This window comes from Aquarana catesbeiana, linkage group LG11 (assembly GCF_042186555.1).
Source record: "Aquarana catesbeiana isolate 2022-GZ linkage group LG11, ASM4218655v1, whole genome shotgun sequence".
Lineage (NCBI taxonomy): Eukaryota > Metazoa > Chordata > Amphibia > Anura > Ranidae > Aquarana > Aquarana catesbeiana.
The window spans coordinates 159389152-159416670 of record NC_133334.1 but is presented as its reverse complement, the minus strand read 5'-3'; the positions used below and the strand labels follow the sequence as shown (position 1 = coordinate 159416670).

General features: G+C 38.8%; 1 long non-coding RNA gene across 6 annotated transcripts in view; it reads left to right on the top strand.

Annotated features, from left to right (window-relative positions):
* Window positions 1-27519, top strand: part of LOC141112324 (uncharacterized) — a 485334-nt gene that overhangs the window by 71146 nt on the left and 386669 nt on the right. Inside the window, exon 3 of one of the 6 annotated variants that reach the window (XR_012236573.1) lies at window positions 17320-17408. The exons of the other annotated variants lie outside the window; for them this stretch is intronic. This is a non-coding gene — a long non-coding RNA (uncharacterized lncRNA). The remainder of the gene's footprint in view (window positions 1-17319; window positions 17409-27519) is intronic. 6 annotated transcript variants of the gene reach the window in all.

Sequence of the window (27519 nt, the reverse complement as noted above, 5' to 3'; positions counted from 1 at the left end):
ATAGATTTTGATGGTGCTCAACTTATACTGCTGCAGGATTTATACAGATACACACTGATTTTGAGGAAAGCAGTGAAAACCCTTTTGGAAGCTCTCAGAGAAAAGGAGATCCTATACAGATGGGGTTTTCCTTTTTAGATTACAGTTTACTATAAAGGACAAAGTGTTCTGGGACATTGGAGATCCCCCAGATTTCTTGAACTGCCTTCAGTTACCCAAAATAGATCTGCCACTATGGCCACGATCATATCAGGATTTCCTTGGAAGATTTCCTAGAAGATGATAGATGATGGGATGGAGGAAGGTCTGGGGGAGGTGGGGGGTTGGGGGGGGTGGAGACCCTGGAAGAAACATTTTTTATTTTGGTTGGTGATTTAATATGTTATGTATGTTATGTTTTTGTTAAAGCATTATTCTAATAGTACCGCAATATATGTTAGGGTATCATATTCCGAAGAAGGGATCCACGTGTTATTTATATCATGGATCATAGATAACAATCTGTATAATCAATGGGTTTTTTTCTGATTGTGTGTGTTATTGTAAATGCACTGAATTAATGGTATAGGGGCGTGATATATTTGGAAGTAAGAACGCATAGGTTTTCATTCACATATGAATCACAGAAAAAATTTGCACATAAAAAGATGTTTTTTTTTGTTTTTTTCGCATCTATTTAATACGTTATGTATGTTATGTTATTGTTAATGTATTATCTCAAGGGTACCGTGATATGTGGTAAGGTTGCACATTTGGAAGAAGGGATTTACATATTATTTATATTATGGATTATTGATAATAATCTACACTGGTATAACTATTTATTTGTTTGGTATTGACTTAATATGTAATTGTAAATGCATGTTTTTTGGCATAGGGATATGGGGTAGGATGACACATTTAAAGTAAAGGATGCACAGGTTATTATGGATTATAGATAATAATCTGCATGGGGTGGAAAAGGGAAAGGGGGAGAAGGAGGAGAGAAAGGGGAAAAGAAAGAAAAGAGAATTTTTTTTTTTTATTATTTTTTTTTATTATTGTAAACGTATTGAATTAAAGATATGGGGGTTTGTGGTTGGATGATATATTTGTTAGTAGGAGCTCATAGGCTTTCATCCATATATGAATCACAGAAAATATATGCACTGGTGATTTTTTTTTTTTTCGGGTCTCTCTTTTGGCTCATTTCCCCGCTGTTCTTAGACCTTCTTATCCCTTTCCATTAAGAAGGGAGGGGGGAATGGAAAGGAAAAAAAAAGGAAAAAAGTATTAATGGATGGGAAGTTAGCTCATAAGCATATAATTTTTCATATATAATAGGCCTGGGTGAGACGCGGCCTTCTTAAAGTAGGTCTCTTCATACCCCTATATAGGGAACTTACAATAGTAAGGTTGGACTCAAAGGAGTAACATAGAGGGGTGTTGTATAGGATATTGTCTGTTTTTGTTGTGTGAGTCAAGATCTAATTAAGACAGGTAAACAAATGCTCACTGATCTTATGGAAAGAGCAGAGGGGGTGACCCTAGTTGGGGGTGATTTTAATTTTGTTTTTGACCAGAACATTGACACCACTGCACCTCGATTATCTCAAGCCACTAAATATATGACAAAATTTAGAGCCACTTTAGATAAATATCAGTTAGTGGATATTTGGAGGTTCTTTCATCCAGTAGATAGAGATTATACATTTCATTCAAAAGTTCACAATACATATCATATATTGGATCTCTTTTTTTATAAATCAAATGGGGATGGAGTCTTCCTCGGAGATTGGAAACTTTGTGTGGTCTGACCATGCTCCAGTGTTTTTGATCTTGGAGGTATTGGGGGAGGCAACAATAAAGGGGTCATGGAGATTAAATGATAATTTACTTAATGATGAGATCTGTACATCAGAAATTGGACGAGCAATAAAAAAGTTTGTGATAGGGGGGGCAGGAGGCGGAGCCTAGAAGAGCAGACATGCATTGTTAGATCTCCACACCGCTGAGCAGAGAAGAGAAGGACAAAGCGGAGCCTGCAGGCTCAAAAGGTATCCATTTGAACCTTTTTGCCCCAGGGAACAAACTGTGAAAGTTTGGGCAGGAAATATGGTACTGGGAGGAAACCGTGGCAGAAATAAAAATCACCTCACAAAGAGCTCACAGGCACTCACTGCAGGTGAAGCAGCTCCAGTCACCTCACAAGATACAGCATCAGGGCGCTCTCACAGACAGAAAATGTCACAGCAAGACTCTCCATTTGAGTCAGGTACAGAACAAATCCTCTCACAAACTTCTCCACAAGCCTCCTCAGTATCCCCAGTAATATTATTACAATTTGAAAAGATGCTTCATAAGGCTTTAAAACAAACCTCAGACCAAATAACAAAAAGCCTAACCAAAGAAATAAGAGAGCTGGGAAACCGCACCGCAGCCTTAGAAATAAAAATGGATGAAATTGAAATTACAACCCAAGAAAATATAACAGAATTGGAACAATTAAAAAAAGAGAATTTAATACTTCAAGCTAAGCTCGAAGATTACGAAAATAGAGCCAGACGTTCAAACTTGCGCATAAGGGGAATACCTGAAACTGTGACAGACCTGCAATCTACTATTACTGCTCTATTACAAGAACTAAAGCCAGATATCCCTATTTAACGTTTAGAACTGGACAGAGTACACAGAGCCCTCACAGTCAAAAAGAAAGATGGACCCCCACGTGATATAATTACAAAATTTCATTATTACAGAACGAAAGAACAAATACTAATTGCTGCAAGAGAAAAAAAGGAACTTAATTTTCAAGGACACAATTATCAAATTTTTGCTGACCTATCCCAACTTACTATTACTAAAAGACGATCCATGAAACCCCAACTAATGGAACTGCAACGCCACAACATTATGTATCAATGGGGCTTCCCCTTTTCAGTCAGATTTAACTACCAAGGTACAATTTACAGAAGCAGATCAGTAGATGATCTACAACAAACCCTTTTAAAATTAAATCTGACAGAACCCACAAGCAGCAACACCCCCACACGCAGAAGAATGGCGTCATCTTCACCTTCAGGCAGCACCCAGAAAATTTCAGAACAAAATGGGAATCATCATTCTCACAAAAGAGGCCGTTATGCCACATCATCCATGGACCAAGAAGATTCAATGGACTGACATCCTAATTCCTGATATCTCTTCATTTATTATACTAAGAGATGGTTCTCTATAAAAAAACCTGTATTTATAACTGAATGTAACTGCATTCTGATAGTCACACACTGTGTGGGATCATGTTACATTCCAGTTATATTTCTTATTGCTTCTGATTCATATAGCCTTAGAATATATAAGTGAAATAAGGAAATTCTTGTTCAGTTATATATTATCAGGCAATAACAATAGATTTATAACTTTTTAGGACAAATATGTTCAATAATCCAGAAGTAATGGAAGCTTTTTCTTTCTTTTCTTAAAACAAATATATTATTACCTAACTAGTTCCTAGAATTATGTTTTTGTTTATTCTAATCTGAAGCAATACAACCTCAATTTTATGAGTTAACATATCTAAACAGTTACATATGAATAAAATATGTAATTGTTTACTCTAAAAGGGTTAAAATCCCAAAATAATTCAAACTATCTTCATCAATACCAAAGTTATTAACAGTACATTTCTAACTGAATTATTTAGCCTAGGGCAAGACTAACCATATACAACCACCCTGGAATAAATAATTTCAACAAAAACTATATTCTGCACTCCAATTAATGAAACATCATTTTGATGTCTTTTGACATAGCACTTCTCTCCTGTAAGCGGAAGATCCGTGTACCCCCATTAGCCCTCCTCATTCTCCCAACCATATTATATTGTGGGAGTGTGACGAAGGCACTTATTCCCCTGAGAGAGATATTTATTCTCTTTCACGGGTAAATTGTGATTACTTGCAAAAAATAATTTATACAATGTATCATCTAATCTCATATGTTTTTTGTTTACTCTTTACTCCAGAATTCACTGGTTTCTTTTCTATCTATTCATCTCTTCAGTCCACACAGGTTGATCTGCGCAGTCAGCTCTGCATAACAAAAAGTAAGTCAAAACTATTTGATCTATTGCCATGGCACCACTGAATATACTTTCCCTAAATGTTCAGGGAATAAATGTCCCTCAAAAAAGGACCAAAGCCTTCCGTACTTTCCATAACAAGAAGGCTCACATAGTATGCCTCCAAGAAACACACTTCACCAAAGATTCTACTCCAAAATATATTTCTCCTTTTTATCAACAAATTTACACGGCTTCTGCCTGTACCAAGCAAAGGGGAACTCTAATTGCATTTCACCGATCCACACCATTCACCTTATCATCAGAAATTAAAGACCCAGAAGGTAGATACCTGATACTCATGGGTTATATAATGGATACAGCAATCACGGTGATTTCCTACTACGCTCCTAACAAACAACCTACACCATTCCTCTCACATATATTACAAGTGATTAATACACACAAAATAGGAACAGTGATAATGTGTGGGGATTCGAACCAGGTCCTCCTCCCATTTCTAGATAAATCACCTTTTACACCATCCAAAATAACCTCTAGATTACCTTTTTCTCAACTTCTTTCCAAATACAATCTGGTAGATTCATGGAGAGAAAGTAACCCAATGAAAAAGAAATTCACTTATTTCTCACACCCTCATCAAACCTTCACCAGAATAGATCATATTTTTCTAACAATAGGAATGATACCAGAAATTATTGCATCAGATATAATTCCGATTCCGTGGTCTGACCATAATGCAGTATACACTACTATAGCCTCAGCCATACCAAAAGCGCATGACCCAACATGGTACTTACCAGACATAATGCTCAAACACCCACTACATCAGATGGCCATTGAACAAGCTTTAAAGGAATACATATCAATTAATAATACAACAGACATCTCCCCAATAACACTGTGGGAAGCTCATAAGCCTGTCTTGCGTGGTACAATACAAAGACAAATGGCACTATTTAAACGGGAACGCAAAAATCTAGCAAAAAAACTAGAACTCAATTTTAATGCAGCCTACATATCATTTCAAGATAATCCATCTCAGAGTACAAAATCTCATCTGGAAAAATCTAGATTGGAATACGATCTATTTCTCACTGAGTCAGTTGATAAATCCCTCAAACGCTCCAAACACAATTTCTACATGAATACAAACAAACCAGGTACATATTTGGCTCGGGCATTAAATTCAACTAACAAATCTTTCAAACCAATACGTTTGAAATTATCAAAAAATGTTTACACTTGTAATCCAGTTAAAATAGTCCATAAATTTCACTCACATCTCGCAACTTTATACAAAACAAACAATGAATTTAATCCTACAGAAGCTGAATCCTTCTTCTCAAAAATAACCTTACCTGAGTTATCTCAGAATCAAAAAAGCAGTTTGGATGAGCCTTTAACTATAGATGAAGTTGCTAACGCCATAAAAGACCTAAAACTTAACAAAAGACCAGGCCCAGACGGCTACTCGGCTTTATACTATAAAACATTCTCAGAAATACTCTCTCCCATTCTCACTGAAACTTTTAACAAACTTCTAGATGGACATTCTTTTCGGCAAGAAACACTAATGGCAATTGTTTGTATGATCCCAAAACCCCTTTCTGATGATACTTCCTGTGTGAATTATCGGCCTATCTCTCTGTTAAACCTCGATATTAAATTATTAGCAAAAATAATAGCAAAACGCCTCAATAGCATTATAGGAAAATTAATACATAGAGATCAAGTAGGCTTCATGCCAAATAGACAGGCAGGCGATAATATACGCAGAGCAGTGTTATTGGCACATATTGCTAAAAAACGGAAAATCCCTTTATGTTTTCTATCTCTCGATATTAAGAGGGCATTTGACACAGTATCCTGGCAATATATGCAATATTCATTACAAAAATGGGGTTTTGGACCCCACTTTTTAACATGGATCAAAGCATTATATAATAAACCCAAAGCCTATATAAAATATGCTGGATACAAATCTGAAGCCTTTAATATCGAAAGAGGTACCCGACAGGGTTGCCCATTATCTCCCTTATTATTTGCCCTTATACTCGAACCCATGGCCCAATACATCAGAACAAACCAAACTATAACTGGCATTGAAGTAGGAGGTATTACACACAAATTATGTATATTTGCAGACGATATATTACTTTTTCTATCATCACCACAGGTCTCTGGTCCTAACTTAATACCAGCTCTTGATGGATTTGCAGCCCTATCCGGCCTTATGATTAATCCTAAGAAATGCCTAGTGCTTAATATTTCACTCACAAACATGGAATTGATCCCGGCTAGGGCTGCACTCCCATTCACATGGGCAGAAAAATCAATCCCATATCTTGGAATTCATTTAACAGCATCTCATTCTGACTTATTCTCAACCAATTATCCTCCTGTATTAAGACAGATCACAAATCTAATAAAACAATGGTTGCAACTTCCTTTATCCTGGATAGGGAAGATTAATGCAATCAGAATGACTATTCTACCCAAATTGCTTTATCTATTCAGAGTCCTCCCTATTCCAATTCCTTCCTATTTTTTGAGAATAGTACAAAAAAGAGCAACTTCGTTTATATGGGGCTCTTCTAAACCACGTATACCTATACACACACTACATCTTCCCAAAAATAAAGGAGGCCTGGGATACCCTAATTTTACTAACTACTACAGAGCAGCACATTTGGCCAGTCTGTCCAAATACCATGCAAAACAGGAAATCCCATTATGGGTATTTATAGAGGCTTCAGAAAATGACCCCAAATTCTTTTAAAGCTTGGACAACATCAGGCATTCAGACACTAAATGACTTCATAGCATCTAAATCATTCCTTACATTCCCATCGCTTAGAGAAAAATATGATCTACCAAACTCTGAGATTTTTAGATATCTCCAAATCAAAAATTTCTATACACCATTCCTAAAGGGGGATACACCATTATCCCAATTATCCATTTTTGAATCAATCTGTACAAAAGATCCATTTGCTAAAGGTACAATTTCATCACTTTATAATCAATTATATGGAGTAGCAAATCTTAATAGACCCTCTTACGTTCAGAGGTGGGAGGAGGACCTGGGACGAACTTTAGAAGACACGGACTGGTCTAATATATGGCTCACATCTAAGTCATCTTCACCCAACATCTTAGCACTGGAGACAAATTATAAAGTCCTAACTCGCTGGTACCTTGTACCCACTAGAGTGGCAAAATATTCACCTAATACCTCAACTCTTTGTTTTCGAGGATGCCCAGAAATAGGCACATATTTACACATATGGTGGACGTGCCCAGTAATCCAAACCTTCTGGAAGGAAGTCTTCGTGATTGCATCTAAAATATTTAAAAAAATAATACAACCAGATCCATATTTAACTTTACTTAATCTAAAACCGGAATGGTTAACACTCTCTCAATTCAAACTTATGATCCAACTAATAACGGCTGCAAAACAAACAGTGGCCAAGGCATGGAAATCTCCTACATTGGTACTAGCAGAAACAATTCACAGAATGAATAATACAATGTCCCATGCTAAGATGGTAGCCATCGATCAAAATCAAATTCCAAAATTTGAAAAACTTTGGCATCCTTGGATAAAACAACAGTTCCTGTCAAATTTCAATGACTCTGTCCTGTTGCCATGGTAACAGATTAAATGACTTACAGAGACACCCATTCTAAGGCTTCAAAGAGAACTAAAAAGAATAATAAACTGACGAGCGGGACAACCTTGTGGACCATACCTCTACCTTTCAACCCTTTTTCTTCTTTCTCTTTCCTTTGCTCCACCTTACGATTAAAGCTCATTATCAGAATTTATTTGACCTATATACACTCTACTTGTAAACAATATGTATAGTAGGTATAAATCATTTAAATACCTACAAAAGTAACTAAGGAAATGATATATATCTTTAATTTAGGTTTACGTGAACCCAATGTTTAATATTTGAAATTTCATGATATTTACCTATATTAACCCTACTGTAAAACAATGAGCTTACTTTATAGATCCTTGTAAACTTACTTTATGTATCTTTATGTATCTTTATAACATTGTATACTCAATAAACTTCTTTTGACAAGGAAAAAAGTTTGTGATAGATCACGAGGGAGATGCCACTCCCCTACCCATACAATGGGAAACACTAAAATGTCTAATACGAGGTCTTTTCATAAAACATGGAGCAAGATTAAAAAAAGATAAAGGTATAAAATATCTTTTCTTTTAAAAGATATATCAAAATTTGAAAAATTACATAAACAAAATTTAATCCCTGAGGATCTGGTGACATTAACGGATAAACAGATACAATTACAAACATTATTAAACTAACAAACATTGCGGCTTAGAGATAAAAATCGTGCGTTGTACTACCAACATTGAAATAAACCAGGTAGGCTCTTAGCGAGGGCACTTCATCGACGTACAGCTATGGTGTCATTAGTAAAGACTAAAACAACATCGGGAGAGATAGTACACGATGACGGAAAGTATTCAGACCCCCTTAAATTTTTCACTCTTTGTTATATTGCAGCCATTTGCTAAAGTCATTGAAGTTTCATTTTTTTTTCTCATTAATGTACACACAGCACCCCATATTGACAGAAAAACACAGAATTGTTGACATTTTTGCAGATTTATTAAAAAAGAAAAACTGAAATATCACATGGTCCCAAGTATTCAGACCCTTTGCTGCGACACTCATATATTTAACTTAGGTGCTGTCCATTTCTTCTGATCATCCTTGAGATGGTTCTACACCTTCATTTGAGTCCAGCTGTTTTTGATTATACTGATTGGACTTGATTAGGAAAGCCACACACTATATAAGACCTTACAGCTCACAGTGCATGTCAGAGCAAATGAGAATCATGAGGTCAAAGGAACTGCATGAAGAGCTCAGAAAGAATTGTGGCAAGGCACAGATCTGGTCAAGGTTAAAAAAAAAATTCTACTGCAATTAAGGTTCCTGAGAGCACAGTGGCCTCCATAATCCTTAAATGGAAGACGTTTGGGACGACCAGAACCCTTCCTAGAGCTGGCTGTCTGGCCAAACTGAGCTATCGGGGAAGAAGAGCCTTGGTGAGAGAAGTAAAGAAGAACCCAAAGATCACTGTGGCTGAGCTCCAGAGATGCAGTTGGGAGATGGGAGAAAGTTGTAGAAAGTCAACCATCACTGCAGCCCTCCACCAGTCGGTGCTTTATGGCAGAGTGGCCCGACGGAAACCTCTCCTCAGTGCAAGACGCATGAAAGCCCGCATGGAGTTTGCCAAAAAGCACCTGAAGGACTCCAAGATGGTGAGAAATAAGATTCTTTGGTCTGATGAGACCAAGATAAAACTTTTTGGCCTTAATTCTAAGCAGTATGTGTGGAGAAAACCAGGCACTGCTCATCACCTGTCCAATACAGTCCCAACAGTGAAGCATGGTGGTGGCAGCATCATGCTGTGGGGGTGTTTTTCAGCTGCAGGGACAGGATGACTGGTTGCAATTGAGGGAAAGATGAATGCGGCCAAGTACAGGGATATCCTGGACGAAAACATTCTCCAGAGTTCTCAGGACCTCAGACTGGGCTGCAGGTTTACCTTCCAACAAGACAATAACCCTAAGCACACAGCTAAAATAACGAAGGAGTGGCTTCACAACAACTCCATGACTGTTCTTGAATGGCCCAGCCAGAGCCCTGACTTAAACCCAATTGAGCATCTCTGGAGAGACCTAAAAATGACTGTCCACCAACGTTTACCATCCAACCTGACAGAACTGGAGAGGATCTGCAAGGAGGAATGGCAGAGGATCCCCAAATCCAGGTGTGAAAACTTGTTGCATCTTTCCCAAAAAGACTCGAGGCTGTGTTAGATCAAAAGGGTGCTTCTACTAAATACTGAGCAAAGGGTCTGAATACTTAGGACCATGTGATATTTCAGTTTCTCTTTTTTAATAAATCTGCAAAAATGTCAACAATTCTGTGTTTTTCAGTCAATATGGGGTGCTGTGTGTACATTAAAAAAAATGAACTTAAATGATTTTAGCAAACGGTTCCAATATAACAAAGAGTGAATACTTTCTGTCCCCACTGTAATATACCAAATCAAACAGCAGAAAGAGACCCTGAAAAATTGACAAAAAGTATGTCGATATTTAGAAGAAACCTCAATTCCAACTCTTACAACAGTAGAAACAGAACAGTTATAAATTGAATTTTCAGAGTTTGAAGTCCAGAATGTAATAGATTCATTGGTACTGGGCAAGAGTCCAGGGCCGGACAGTTTTACTCCACAGTTCTATAGGACATTTAAAGAACTACTGATTCCCATTATGAGGAGGCCATCTGAATCAAGTGGGACTTGTAGGTAGTCGGGAGGCAAGAGATAATACATTGAAGACGCTGACGGTGGAGTGTGCTCAGAGGTACGCCATCCCATCCTGTCTATTGGCGGTAGATGCCGAGAAGGCATTCGACAGGGTGGGATGGTGTTTCCGTGAAGAGATGCTTAAGCAATGGGGAATAGGGCCTTTGCTTCTAGAGAAGATAATGGCCTTATATCATAATCCAACAGCTAGAATCCGTGTAGATGGAACTGTAGCTGATCCAGTAACAATATCAAATTGAACTCGACAGGGTTGTCCCCTATCCCTGCTGTTGTATGTATTAGTAATGGTACATCTGACCACTGCTATTCGTAAAAATGTGGACATACAAGAGATAAAAATCGGGGAAAAGGAATATAAAATGTCTGTATATGCAGATGACTTATTGTTATATGTAACTAACCCAGTGGTGACAATATCGAATCTCATCGAGGAGTTTAACCGTTTGGGAAGATTGAGTAATTTCAAAGTCAATTGTGATAAAACAGAGGCCCTTAATATTACATTAACAAGTGATATGGTGGAGCTTCTTAAGACTTCTCTTTTAAATGACAAAAAGCAGCTATTAAAAATCTGGGAACATATATTTCTAGAGATTTAAATAAACTTCAAGAACTCAACTATCTTCCGATAATACAAAATATAATAAAGATGCTGCAACGATATGACAGAATGGTTTTCTCCTGGATGGGAAGGATTAATATTATAAAAATGGACATACTACCAAAAGTTTTAAATATATTTCAGACTATTCCAATATTTTTTCCAATGAAATTACTGGATCAGTTGCGGAAGGCTATAGAGAGTTTTATCTGGGCACATAAATCAGCTTGAATTAGAAGGGACATATTAATTAGGGCAAAGAAGGATGGAGGGCTTGCTCTTTTAGACCTTTCAATGTATCTCCACTCGATATTTTTTTCTAGAATAGTGGACTGGTTTCATAATGCAAATAACAAACAATGGGTGAAGTTGGAGGAAGATGCCACGGCTATAAAATTGAAGTCCATACCTTGGATAAAAAGAGATCATCAACCTCCCAGGAGAGATATGCCATTTTTGGTTCACTCAACATTGAGAGTGTGGAATATGTTATTAAAGGGAGGGAATTGGTCTACTCAGATGGGTCCAATGACTCCATTATTTGATAACCCAGATTTTCCACCAGCAATGAAAACTCTAACTTTCCCAAAAAGACATAGATATGAGGATGTGATGGTGGTTCAGACTCTGGTGGAGAATAGGCTCCCTTCAATGGCATATTTGGGTCTAGATAACAAGACCAAATGGATGCAGTACCAACAACTCCAAACTTACATTCTGTCTGACGAAAACATTTTCATTAGATAGACCATTAACAGAATTTGAAAAATTATTACTACAAGAACATAGACCAGCTCATGTCTTATCTATACTATATAAATGCTTGAATTCATATACTAAGAAAAAATAACTGATATACCTAAATAAATGGGAAGAAGAACTGGGGATAACCATCCCCAGAACAACGTGAGAAAAAACATTTTTATTAATACATAAGTTATCTTTATCAAGTAAACATCAGGAAAGAAATTATAAAATTCTCGCAAGATGGTATAGATGTCCAGTAAATATGCATAAGATAAATAATGAAAATACAGAGGTATGTTGGAGATGTCAAAATGCAATAGGCACAATGTCTCATATATGGTATTACTGTCCGGGGTTCAGAGATTTTGGTCAAAAATGTATGGCATATATCAATTTATTACAGGACAAAAAATACAACCCGATATATTAGTATCAGTGCTATCAATGCTCCCTGGTTCTATGAAAGCTATTAAAAGAGATATCTTCAGATATGGTGACAGCAGCTCGAACCGTCATAGCTCGAAACTGGAGGAAAACAGCTGTTCCCTCAATAGGGGAGTGGGTATGTGAGATGAGCCAGATGCAGTCAGTGGAAATGATGATAGGGACAGAAACAGAACTAAGGGATCAAATCCCAAAAATGTGGCAAAAATGGGAGGAATTTAGAACCTCAGCAAATGTATTAAATTATATGTAGAGTAATCTTGCGCCCCCCCCTTTTTAATTTTTATTTTTTGCGAGAATGAAGTATGTGATTGACTGGTGTGTCAGTGTGGTTTAGTATAATCATTGATAGAAGTTTTTGAGATATAAATTGATAAATGTATGCGTCATATGTACAATTATATATTAAATTACTACATTATGTGTATTTTTTGTATAAAAATTGAAAAATGTATAAAATAAAGATTATATATAAAAAAAAAAAAATTCATTGATCGCTATAAAGCAAACACTTGATTTATATTATTGGCTATTATAACAATATATCAGGTGATTTTATGTGCATATATATTAATTTTTTAGGCCATTGTCTTGTATATGATGAGCAAGGATCCCCCCCCTTGAACCATACCAGGCCACATGCCCTCTGCCCCCCACCCCAAAGTACCTTGTCCCCATGTTGATGGGGACCTGGTATAAGAGGGAAGGATTTTTTTAGAGTGGGCTGACTTTTTATTGGGGTACAACCTATATGCTGAAGATGGTTTGCACCTAAATGGAATGGAGTCTGCTGTGCTGGGGGAGAGGTTTATGGGAAGGCCAGTGGAGTATTTAAACTGGGATTGAGGGGAAAGGGTGAATTAGATTATAATGGGGCCAACATCTAAGACAGGGGTCAGTTCCTATTGATGGATGGCATGGGTAAAGATGGGGGGAGGGCTATGGCAGGTAATAAGAAGGTTCCCATGTTACAAACAACCATTGGAAATTGTACTATTTGTACTAAAATAAAAAATAAGGAAAAAAGTGCATAAAAAAACACTGCGCTAATACGTGAAAAAATATCAAAAAGGGAGCAGCTACATACAATCTGACAAAGACCATGAAAATATACCTTAAAAAATGCAGCACATAATATATGTGTAGGTATATAGAAACAAGTGAATTATTTCAAATAAGTGCTTCAAAGAAGAAAACAAAAATAATTGAAGAAAAATCAGCCTGATGGCCTGTGCTAAACATAAAGTCAATAATAGATGAACAATAGTGTCCCACAACTCCTGGAGGTGAATAGACTCCAAAGCTTGGTGTTGTTCAGATGGTTGTCCCAAATAAAACTTCATGAAAACAGGATCAAGATAAAGGGATGAGGCAATGGTAAAAAGGATGGTAGAAAGGATGGTATGTAGGAAAACTCTTACCAGATCCCGTTGATTCCCATGTCAGCGACAGGGAATCGCATGAGCGTTATGCCACTCATGGCATGGAAAGCTACATCTCCTCACTGGAATCCTCCAGGCTCGAATCTTTTATTTGGGACAACCATCTGAACAACACCAAGCTTTGGAGTCTATTCACCTCCCAGAGTTGTGGGACACTATTGTTCATCTATTATTGACTCTATGTTTAGCACAGGCCATCAGGCTGATTTTTCTTCAATTATTTTTGTTTTCTTCTTTGAAGCACTTATTTGAAATAATTCACTTGTTTCTATTTACCTACACATATATTATGCGCTGCATTTTTTAAGGCATAAAATAAAAAATATGCAACATACAGCTAGTATAAAAAAAAATCACCCCTTCAAAATAATCACATTTTGTTGCTTTGCAGCCTGAAATGAAGACAGACACATTTTTTGTTTTATCAAGCTGTGAAAAGTGAAAAATTTGACACCAACACGTCAGAAAAAAAATTTAAAAAATTCAAAAGCAGAATCACTGAGTTGGAAAAAGGATCACCCCCCTCCTAAAAATGACTTGTAAACTCATCAGATGTAGCTAAACACCTTGTCACTGGCACACAAAGCCATTTGACATTGAACTGCGATCAGCTGTGGTCATTTTGATTAGCTCAGCATAAAAAAAGCTTTCCTGGAGCATTTCAGTCCCTGGTAGTGCAACTGAAGCAAACAATCAATTATGGGTGGCAAGGCACTGTCAAAAGATCTCCGGGAAGAAGTTGTAGACATGCACAAGTCAGGAGATGGATATAAAAAAATCTCAAAGGCATTATTAATGCCTAGAAGCACAGTGAAGTCTATTATTAAGAAGTGGAAGGAATTTGGTACAACACAGACCCTCCCTGGATCAGGACGTCACTCCAAACTGGATGCTCATGGCCAAAGTTAAAACAGCTTTAAATGATAAGAAAAGAGCTTTTAAAAAATATAAAAAGGAAGGAACTCTATCATAATTTAAATGTTAATAACATAATAAAAGTATAATAACAGAATATGTAAAAAGAAATCAAGGCCACAAAAATTGAAAACGAACGACAGATTACAAAAGAGTGTAAGACAAACTCAAAGAAATACTTTAAATATAATAACAGTAAAAATGTCAGGTCTGAGCATGTAGGCCTTTTACAAAAAAATCTGGATTGGATGACTGGGGGCAAAGAGAAGACAAATTTATTAAATACCTTCTTCAGCTTTGCGTATACAAAGGAGCATGGGGAGCTCATGTCAATGGCGATAATATATTAGAAGGAAAAGGGGAAGGGGAATATGGGACTTTAAATGAAGCCGTGGCCTGGTAAGGCCACATGCTTCTATCTCTATCAATATGGTACAAAAAATGAGGGCAAGAGGGTGGGACTTTGAATGAAACACAAAGCAGCAAATGAGTATTGGGTGGACATGTAAAAAAGGTATTTATTGGTACAAAACACTGATATACACACATAATATATAGGAAATGAATCCCACATAGTAACCATAATAATATGATAATAATATGGATATCAATTGCATGACATAATAAATCACTAGAATCCACCAAATTTGATATGTATACAACATAATTCCAAGATAATGCCTGCATGGTCCACGGCCTTACTATTCCCAGCAAAGTTGATATGGATAAACGTGTTTATAAAAAATTAAATTGACCACATGATTGGTACAATACATGGCATATATTGGCTCTACGCATTTCGTGGTGTGTGAACCACTCGTCAGGAGCAGGCATGTGGTAGATCTACAATAAAAATTAGAATAAAAAATAGGTCTAAATAATCTGTCATATACCATTATGGGAAAAAATAGCGTTTCACCAGGCCTGCAGAAACCACTACTCAGCGCCAAACACCCAAAAGAGCCCAAGATGTAGATAGAATTAAAAAGAATAATTAAAAGTGGTTACCATAAATACACATCAGTAAACACTTACAAACTGAAAGTAAATGATTGAACTCTACTGTGTCTGTCTAGGCAGAGAGACAATCTAATAAGCAGCAGCTGTCTCATACCAAAAGAACCAGGTAAAAAATACAAATAAAAACAGTGTTATAAAATAATCCACATTTAGACTAAATTACTACACTAGACAGCGCTAATGTTGAGCAATTGAAACTTGTGGCCAACAACACATAGGGACAGTCTTATAACAGAAAAGAGTCCTTTAAAAAAATCCCTTATAAAGGGAAGTGATGAAAAGTCCAGGGTATAAATCAGAAAATCTACAGGTAATCTTTAAGAGAAAATCCTCCACATGCACCTTCCACCGATCACTTGTAAAATCCACCCGGTGACAAGCACTCACCCCCTAGGGGGTTAAACTCACCAGACAAGGGGAGTAATAAAGCCTTCAGCGATAGTACGTTGTCATCATCACTATAAACAGGGTCACAGGCTAGCAGGGCTCATAATGAATCAAAGAACAAAAAAGAGATGCACATAGCGTAATCCTATTTAATGATTCAAACCCCTTGTATACAGACACAAACCCCCCTTCAATAAATATACGTACATCAGATAAAATATAAAACAAGCAATCAAACAGGCAGATAGTGTGTACACTTCACCCAGAGCCGTCAACGCCGCTGCTCAGGAAGACAACGATACTTCCTGGTTGTGCAGGTGATCCAGGTGGAGCGCACACGTCACTTCCGGCGTCGTATTGGCCACGCCCTGACGCGTTTCGTCATATCATAAAAATCCATGATGGGATTTGTAGTTTCGCAACAGCTGGAGGGCCGCCAGTTTGAGACCCCTGATTTAAAAAGTAAGGGTCCCAGCACTGAACCTTGGAGTACACCACTGGTGGTCAGTTAGTATAGTATGGTGGTCAGTTAGTGTAGCATGGGGGTCAGTTAGTGTAGTATAATGGTCAGTTAGTGTAGCATGGAGGTCAGTTAGTGTAGTATGGGGGTCGGTTAGTGTATTTTCTGCCAGTGCCCCTCCCGAGACTAGGCTCTGGATCCGCCCCTGGTCCAGAGGTAGAGATAGTCAGCACGGAACATATTCCAGAGGGCATTAGTGGTAGGTTGACCAAAGCACAAAAACCCAAGGTAAGTATAGTATCAAGTTCTAGTTGAAATCTCGGAACACCCAATATATGAGGATAATATGCGACCGGTCTAAACTACGTGGCATGTTCAACAATGCCAGGAGCCTGGCGGACAAGATGGGTGAACTAGAGATACTGTTGTACGAGGAGGATTTGGATTTTGTGGGAATTTCAGAGACCTAGTTCAACAGCTCTCATGATTGGCTGGCAAACATTCAAGGATATACCCTTTATCTCAAGGATAGAGAGGGTAAAAAAGGGGGAGGGGTATACCTATATATCAAGAATAATGTACAAGTGAACATAGAGATGACATTACTAAGGGAGCTAGGGAGGTGGTGGCATCCTTATGGGTAGAGCTCCAAAGGGATGAAGCTAAGGGGAAAATAATACTGGGAGTATGCTATAGGCCCCCTAACCTGAGGGATCTCCTATCACAATTTGGATTAGCAGCAAGGATGGGAAGTGTTATCATAATGAGGGATTTTAATTATCCAGACATAGACCGGGCGGAGGGAACCGCGCATTCATCTAAGGCTCACCAGTTCCTTAATGTCTTTCAGGGCAATTTTATGGATCAGATGGTAGACGCACCAACTGATTACCAACAATACAGACCTGATCACGGATGTGGAAATACGGGACAATTTAGGTAACAGCGATCACAGGTCAATTAGTTTCAGTATAAATCACACAAATAGGAAACATAGGCAATACAAAGACACTGAATTTCAAAAGAGCCAATTTCCCTAAACTACGAACCTTGCTAGAAGGCTTAAATTGGGATAAAATCTTAGGAACAAAGAACACAGAGGAGAGATGGGTTTGCTTTAAGAGCATATAAAATAAGGGCATTAGCCAATGCATCCCATTGGGTAATAGATTTAAAAGAGCGAACAAAAGTCCTGGATGGCTTAACTCCAATGTAAAAATGCATATAAAAGCAAAGGAGAAGGCCTTCAAAAAATACAAGGTTGAGGGATCATCATCAGCATTCAGACTTTATAAAGAATGCAACAAGAAATGTAAGGGGGCAATAAGGACGGCTAAGATAGAACATGAAAGACACATAGCGGAGGAGAGCAAAAAAAATCCCAAGAAATTCTTTAAGTATGTAAACAGTAAAAAAGGGAAGACAGACCATATTGGCCCCATAAAGAATGAGGAAGGACATCTGGTTACAAAGGATGGGGAGATGGCGAAGGTATTGAATTTATTCTTCTCCTCAGTCTTCACAAGGGAATCAGGGGGCTTCAGTAACCAAAACTGTAGTGTTTATCCTCAGGACACATCACAGGAAGCACCTCCATGGTTAACAGAGGACAGAATTAAAATTAGACTTGAGAAACTTAACATTAATAAATCACCAGGACCAGATGACTTGCACCCGAGGGTACTTAGGGAACTCAGTCAAGTGATTGCCAGACCCTTGTTCCTAATTTTTACAGACAGTCTACTGACTGGAATGGTACCAGCTGATTGGAGAAAAGTCAATGAATCACCAATATTTAAAAAGGGCCCAAAATACATCCCTGATAAATACAGACCAGTTAGCCTAACATCAATAGTATGTAAACTCTTGGAGGGGATGATAAGGGAATATATACAAGATTTTAGTAATGAGAACGGTATAATTAGCAGTAATCAGCATGGATTCATGAAGAATCGTTCTTGCCAAACCAATCTACTAACCTTCTATGAGGAGGTGAGTTCCCAGCTAGATAAAGGAAGGCCCGTAGACGTGGTGTATCTGGATTTTGCAAAAGCATTTGACACAGTTCCCCATAAACGTTTACTGTACAAAATAAGGTCCATTGGCATGGACCATAGGGTGAGTACATGGATTGAAAACTGGCTACAAGGGTGAGTTCAGAGGGTGGAGATAAATGGGAGTACTCGGAATGGTCAGAGGTGGGTAGTGGGGTCCCCCAGGGTTCTGTGCTGGGACCAATCCTATTTAATTTGTTCATAAACGACCTGGAGGTTAGGGTAAACAGTTCAATCTCTGTATTTGCAGATGATACTAAGCTAAGCAGGGCAATAAATTCTCTGCAGGATGTGGAAACCTTGCAGAACGATCTGAACAAATTAATGGGGTGGGCAACTACATGGCAAATGAGGTTCAATGTAGAAAAACGTAAAATAATGCATTTGGGAGGCAAAAATATAAATGCAATCTATACACTGGGGGAGAACCTCTGGGGGAAATCTAGGATGGAAAAGGACCTGGGGGTCCTAGTAGATGATAAGCTCAGCAATGGTATGCAATGTTAAGCTGCTGCTAACAAAGCAAACAGAATATTGGCATGCATTAAACAGAGGATCAACTCCAGAGATAAAACGATAATTCTCCCGCTCTACAAGACTCTGGTCTGGCCGCACCTAGAGTATGCTGTCCAGTTCTGGGCACCAGTCCTCAGGAAGGATGTACTGGAAATGGAGTGAGTACAAAGAAGGGCAACAAAGCTAATAAAGGGTCTGGAGGATATTAGTTATGAGGAAAGGTTGCAAGTGCTGAACTTATTCTCTTTGGAGAAGAGACGCTTGAGAGGGGATATGATTTCAATATACAAATACCGTACTGGTGACCCCACAATAGGAATAAAACTTTTTCGCAGAAGAGAGTTTAACAAGACTTGTGGCCACTCATTAAAATTAGAAGAAAAGAGGTTTAACCTTAAACTACGTAGAGAGTTTTTTACTGTAAGAGTGGCAAGGATGTGGAATTCCCTTCCACAGGTGGTGGTCTCAGCGGGGGGCATCGATAGTTTCAAGAAACTATTAGATAAACACCTGAACGACCACAACATACAGGGATATACAAGGTAATACTGACATATAATCACACACATCGGTTGAGCTTGATGGACTTGTGTCTTTTTTTAACCTCATCTACTATGTAATCATATTCACTTCTCTTTTGGGCCTGTGACATTTGCTGCCTGTCAGAACCAGGCTAGTGTTTTAAGAGTGATATTTTTACCTCAAATACCTATGTGAAGCAGATAGGCCACTATTAGGATAGCGGTCTTGCTTACTGACAGCCCTCATGGTATTGTCTTACCAGACCATTTGTTGAACCCATCTCCTAGCTGAACGCCATAGTGCTATTGTAGCATTGTATGTTTGCATTCCTGGCATTATACTAGTTGCATTACAAACATTTATATGATAGTTAGAAATATGTATGGACAAAATGGATATATATTTGTCTGACCTTTCTAGATGGCTAGTTCCTTGTTGAAATGCTAAGTAGAGATAATTGTGTAAATGTCATGTCATACACACATTGTAAGAGCTCTTGGAGAAGGTGAACATTGTGTCACCCATGCAGGTCCCCGTGGCACTATGTGATTTGTGTAATTACATGAGATAACATGTGCTACCAGACCTAACTTTAACCAGAGAGTGAAATAGGTTTTATGTAAGAGCAATTGCAAAATTTAAGGGAAGATTTAAAACCCTGTTTGACTTTGTTTTGAAGGAGTTTAGGTAAAGATTTTTGCCTTGTAGTTTAAGTTAGGTTTTTCACTTAAATAAAATATCCCAAACCATCTCTTCTGCACTGTGCTAAATGATGAAGCCCCAACTGCTAAACATATTAAATTAAGAACTTTCATCCAGAACTTACGTTCCAAAAAAAAAAAAAATAGGATCTTCCAGTAAGATTAAGGATGGCAAACTCTTGGCTAGCAAGAGCCTACTCACACTTTTTTATTGTTTTGACAATGTTACTTTCAAGCACTGAAGACATACTGCAACCAATAAATGCAAAATTACAATATATAAGAAAATCCACTTGCCCCTAAAATTGAGACAAAGTAATTATCAGCTGGTAATCAAATTATATATTTTTTTCAGATTTATATTAGCATGTAAGTCAATAAATTACAGGATAGAATACATTGTAAAGTATGTTGCCTGTGTAACTTCCATTTTTTTATTCTTAATTTTGTGGTTAAAGTCAATGAAGGTAGTGACAATTTAATAAAATATGTTTTCCCATGCTGGGTTTTAAGGGTGCTGAATTTGAATACAAGTTCAATAGGATCTGAACATTTGAAGGGTTTGACAGGTTTAGAGGTGAGGGAGCCATTTGAGGTTTTCAGGGTTTGTGAGTATGGCCAGGAACACTTCTGGATGCTAGCAGGGAATCAGTTTTGTTTCCCTAAATGTAAACTTTTTGTTGTACCCGATGTAGGTAGTTTTCTGCCTGGTAAGTAAGACAAAGATTTAACTCTGCTCTAATTCAACTTGTCTTTAATGAATAGTTGTGATTAGGCTACCGTTGTATTTCTAAACAAGGATTTCTGTAGATTCCATTGGAATGATGGTCTAGTTGTCCATGAGTTGTTTGTGATAATGGTCGTAGTCTGTGCAGGGGGTGGAAAGGATGGAGGTTGATGTTAAGCACAATAAGACAAGTATATAAAAGGAAGGTGTGGTCAATTCCAGAGAAAGAATTGTGAGGACAGGAATAAGCAGTAATGTCAGCGATAACTATCAAAAAAGTACTGTGTCCTGAGTACAGTGTATCGTCTGCAAATAGTATCTTATGAAATCTAACTACGTTGGGAGTATAATAAGCAATCTACGCTTTTTCATGAGAAGAAAAAGCATTGTGTGAAAGTATCTCCATATGGACAGGGAACAAGAAGTTCATTTCCCATGGTATCTTGAAAGATCATGTGGCTCTGTTGGTGTATAAGAAAAGCAAAATTACACATCCTTATAAAAAACTATTGCTCAAAAACTTGAGAAGTAATCATATTTTAAATACATGTAGTCTTGGTTGTACAAAATATAGTTATATATTTACTCTGCAGTTTAGGGTAAATAATATGCCCTTATTTACTTTAGGCCAATAACGATGTTTCTATTTTCAGTTACTGAAATTATTAAAGAGGAAGTAAACCCTGATGGGTTTTACTACCTTCTTTTGCCCCGGCAAACCAAAAGCATAATGTGCTAGAATGCGCGCAGGAGCAGCCATTCACAGCACCCACTCATGAAGAAATGGGGCAGTTTCTTCACCGCGAATGCGCCAATGACATCATTGGCGCAAAACACAGTAAATATCTCAGCACACAATTTATAACAAGGGGCCCCTTAGACAGCTTTAGGCCTGCCCCCCCAGGCCCGACTACCAACATTCCCTAGGGCCCACCCACTGACCATCCAAGTCGTTAGAACTTAATATATGAAAATGAAAAAAATTTATTCCAAGTCATCAGTGCTTTCAAGATTTAACTATATGTTGGCCAAAGAGTAGCAAGCAGACAGCCCTATATATTCAGCAAAGAGACAGCCCAATCCAGCCAAGAGACATCCTCATAGAGCATCCATCAGTGCCCTCCTCATTATAAGTCCCTCCATCAGTGCCCCGATCATTAGAGGTCCCTCTATCAGTGTCTCCATCATTAGAGGTGCCTTCATCAGTGTCCCCATCATTAGAGGTCCCTCCATCAGTGTCCCCATCATTAGAGGTCTCCGAACAGTCTCCCCATCATTAGAGGTCCATCCATCACTGTCCCCATCATCAGAGGTCCCCCATGTTGAATTCCTTTACAGAGGGCTGGATGAGAGGCTAGAAGCCGGGACCCAGTAGCTGGAAATCTGTGGGTGGAACTCGGTGGGCTCGGAGGGTGTTTTTTTTATGTGCGGTGTGGTTAGTGCAGTCCTGTCTGAGCCCTCACCTGAAGCAGGGGGAGAAGCGGGGAACAGGCAGCAGCCAGGTCTGGAGGAGGAAGTTCGGTTAACTTCTCCTCCACTGAATGCTGGGGGTGGACCTACTACGTGGCTGGTTGGTAGACACCAGACGGCCCTAGGAACCAACCACTAATGCTTGCCGGAGTGGGAAAGTGGGACTGCAGTGGTGGAGCCGCAGGTACAGCAGCAGAAGAATCATTTAGAGATGTATATAGATGGTTGGCAACACTGCTTGGGATGCACAGGCCACTCTTGATGCCCTACATGTGGCTGTCCCCCCTGACGGTGGCCCTGCATGTGGCCTGGCAGGCCCCAGCCCACCGGGCAAATGTCGGTGTGCCCTATGGACAGTCCTGGCCTACTGCCCAATGCCGATGCCTGGCAGAATAGGGGTAGGATAAGTATTTTTATTTGCTTGCCCCTGAATGGGTATTCTTTACAATGTGAAGCTTTATCATATTCACTAAGCTCTGGAGAAAATGAGTGCAACTGCACTTGCAAAGTGTACAGTCTTTTTATTATTAGTAAATCAACCCCTGTGTATTCTTATTTGAATATTGGCATTTTTGTGCATTTCTTTAAGATATTTGCAGTAATACAACATGAAAGAACTCATGCTTTTTGCCTTTGTGGATGAGTTTCCTGTAACAAAGACCATTCACTGTTGCTCTCTTCTTAGTTTAGGGTGCCTGGTTGGGTATTTTCCCCACTGTAGTTTTCTGCAGGCAGCCTGTAATGCATGACCTGCAGGTTTCCACCCACAGATCTGCTTAGCTTTCTGCAGGCTAAGTGCAATACAGTGAAGGTAATTTCTATGTTTGCAAAGGCATTTGAGAATATGAAGTGACTGGTAGTACTGTATCAGGATCTACTAGGATTGAAAAATACACTTGCAGCTAAAGTTCATGTTGCCTTGCCAGTGTAAGCCTGCACCCCCTTCGGCAGAGTGATTACATACACACATTTATATCATGGGTGATAGAGTTGCAAACCCAGCTAGAATCATATTGCTCTTACATACACTTGGGTAAAGTGATTGATACACACATTTAATTCATGGGTGATAGAGTAGCAAAGTCAACTGAAATTATATTGCTCCTACATGATAAAAATGCAGGTGGCTTGGTGTAATAAAAATAGAAACGATTATTTAACCACAAAGCTTACTGTTGTATATGATAATATATAAATATATATATATAGCACATTAACCCCAACTCCTTCTGTAGCACCGAAAATGTGGAAAAGTCTTGTAGACGGGAGGGGACACTTTTTTCATGACCTTTTTCATCGAGTACCCACTTGAGTACAGTGTGGTATCAGCAGAATATGGCTTAAAGTGGAAAAAGTAAAAACTTCGAGCTTTATTATAGGTAGATTATGTTTTATTCAGTAAGTCTGATCATTTGTGAATTGACTTTATCCAGACTGATTATAGTATTTTTTAGAGTGGCTTCATTGTATTTTCTCAGAGAGGAGGAGATTACATTAAAGTGGATGTAAACCCGATTCATAAAATTTGAGCTGGGCACATATATCTGCAGTGTTTTCTTATCTCTCTTCAAAGCACTATGTCTTGTAGTTGTCTTCTGCCCCGTTCTTCTGTTATCAGCATGAGAAGTTCTGACACAGGAGATAAAAGCAGCCTGAGCTTTGTGTTGGGGAGGATGCTATAAATAGATTAGTAGAGTGCTGAACGATTCAACGAACAACTCTGAAAGTCTCTACCTATGAGGAGAGGGGGTGTTTGACTTTCCTCCAATCAGCTGTCTTGGCTGATTGAAGAACTTTCTAAAGAATATATAAAGCTGAAGACAGCAGATATACATGTAAAACTTATGTAGGGGGATTTGTTTCATCCCTGTGTATCATCTGAGGCTGTTCACTTCACTGGGTATATGTGAGGGTTTACATCCACTTTAAAATAATTCACTGTCAGGTGTTACACACTTGGGAGTATGAGGATGCTTGTGCATTAGCATTCAGAAATGTGTGGACAACATACTGTATAATGTACAGAAGTTGTCTGATCCATGCATGTGACTTGTTGTTTTGAGCACTGCCGATAGATAGATAGATAGATATTTGCACCCACTTCCAGGCATAGACTCCCGCGGGAGTCTACGCCTCTTCCTGCCCCCCCCCTGCTGTCTGCTGGGAAACACATGGGTCCCAGAGACAGCAGGGACCATCCGGATTGCGCAGCTCGACTTGCGCATACGCAGTAGGGAACCAGGAAGTGAAGCCACATGGCTTCACTTCCTGATTCCCTTACCAAGGATGGCAGCGGCAGCACCCAAGAGCTGAGTGACGGATCAAATTCAGGTGTCGACATTGCGGGCGCCCTGGACAGGTAAGTGACCATATTTTAAAAGTCAGCAGCTGCTGACTTTAAAAAAAAAAAAATTTGGCGGACCTCCGCTTTAATGACCTGCATACACCACTGGATTGACATAAGGTGTTGTGGTGACTATATTTTAAAATGGATCAACGTCTTTACCAAGTAACTACAGACCTGTTAGTTTAACTTCTATAGTTGAGAAGATAGTGGAGAGTTTAATAAAAGACCACAGATGAGTTTTTGCAATAGTCAGCACGGATTCATGAAAGACAGAAGTTGTCAAACAAATCTGATTTCTTTTTACGAGGAGGTGAGCAAAACCTTAGGCAAAAGGAGTGGCTGTGGACATAGTATACTTGGATTTTGCAAAAGTGTTTGACATAGTTTCCCACACACACAAGTAATGTGTAAGGTAAAGAAAATGAAGCTTGGAAAAATTGGTTGGTAAATGGATAGAAAACTGTTTAAAAGATCACATTCAGAGAGTGGTGGCTAATGAGTTATAACCCAAGATTCAGTGTTTGGACCCTTACTTTCTAATATATGTATAAATGATATAGGGTCTGGGATTAAAAGAACCATTTCATTCTTTGCAGATGACATCAAGCTATGCAGAGGAATAACGTCCTTACAGGATGTCTCCATTTTACAAGCAGGCCTCAATGCATTGTTTAATTGGGCGACTATGTGGCAAAGGGGGTTTAATGTTGATAAATGTAAAGTTATACACTTGGTGGCCAAAAAAGCACACATCATACATACTAGGGGGAGAACAACTAGGGGAATCAGTGGTGGAGAAGGATCTGGGTATTCTGGTAGATCATAAACTTAATAATAGCATGCAATGCAAAGCTGCAGTTTCCAAAGTGAGCAAAATGCTTTCTTATATTAAAGAGAGGTATGGATTGCAGAGAGAGAGAGACACATACTATTACCCCAATACAAATCATTAGTAAGACCTCATCTAGAACATGTAGTTACGTTTTGGGCACCAGTTCACAAAAAAGATATTGAGGAACTGGAGAAAGTGCAGAGAAGGGCAACTAGACTGATAAGAAGCATACAGAAACTCAGCTATGAGGAAAGATTATCTGAACTGCATTTATTCTCTCTTGAGAAGAGGAGATTAAGGGGGGATATGATCAACATGTATAGACACATAAGTGGTCCATATAGTGAACTTAAAAAGAAAAACAGAAGTGCACCTCTAAGTGTAATATTTGTACATTAAAATAATCCCACAATTGGACACTCACATGATATAGGATTATAAAAGGCTCATCAGTGGTGATAATCAGGCAGAGGGTGTCTCCAGCCCTTTGAATCCAAGCATGTGACAAACCACTGTATGACAGGGAGATGGCCAGGATAAAAACCAGCAAGTCTGAGTCATTTCCGGGTGTAGGTGGATGAAGAGAGGCTTCCAACCTGTGTGTAACATCACCAGATGGAAGGGGAACCACAACGCATTTCACAGCATGCGAAAGTCTCGCACAGAGCATGCACGCTCATTTCTCGAGTGATCTTCTATTTCCTTTGTATGCTATTTCTCAGAGTCGGCTTCACTCCAGAGAAGAGCATGTCATTTGTGTACTAGTCCACCTCTAGCCTGCTCATAGACAGGCGTTCCTTTACCACATGGACTTTTAATGGACTTTTATTTGATTGGTTTTATTTTGAGTGCTGGCATTTATTGTCTTTTTTTCTTGTGCTCATAGTGAACTTGGTGGTTTTCAGTAGAGAGTGGACTGAAGTTCGCTCTCTGCTGATGTCACAGAAATCAGTCCAGGCACCGCGTGAAGTCGGGGTCTGCCAGGTGCCTGGAATGACACCTGTCTCAGCCTCTTAGCAAACAGTTGAGAGCCTGAGACGGCTGCTCCCCGCCCCTCCACAGCTCAGCGGTCCAGTGAGCGTGGAGGAGAGAGTGGAGAGATGCTGATTGACAGTTAGTAGCTCTGCTCAGGAAGCTGTGAGAACTGAGCCATCAGCAATTTTCGATCGCTCTGTTCTCAGTGTAGAGGCGCCGAGGGGACAGATGCAGCATCGGATCAATGCTGCATCCACCTAGGTAAGTATGATGGGGGAAAAAATACCCAAACCCATACTTCTTTTTTAAGGTCATCACAGCGGACACAGGAGTACTCTTTACTCCTGGAGGAAAAGAGATTTATTCTTCAAATACGGAAAGGCTTATTTACAGTAAGGGCTGTGAAAATATGGACTAGTCTCCTTCAAGAGCTGGTTCTGGGCAGTTCAGTAGATTATACAGTGACAGTGTAGCGCTATTAAAAAGTATAAAGTAAAAAACTAAATGTGAAACCAAAACATATTGGCTAGACTAAATAGTAGGTGAAAAAAGTGTCCACACGAGTGTTGAATGGTATGTCCCTCTGACGGAGGTAGTCCCAATCTTGGAAAAATGGTGTAAGGCTTGTCTGTAGTTGTCACGGAACGTCCCACACTCCGCTTGAGTGCTTCCGTCATATACCACTTCCTCCCAGTCTGTATACAGATATCCCAACCTCTCTGAGCACAAACAAGGCGATACTTGCTTGTTGCTACCAAGAACTCACTTTATTCAGAACCAGAATACAGTCTTATATACACAGGAGAAGATTACTCTAACAATACAAACGTAACCTAATTAACATGAGCTAATTATCTAATCCTTTATACAGCCTAGGTGACTGAGACATGACCTTTCGCCCAGACT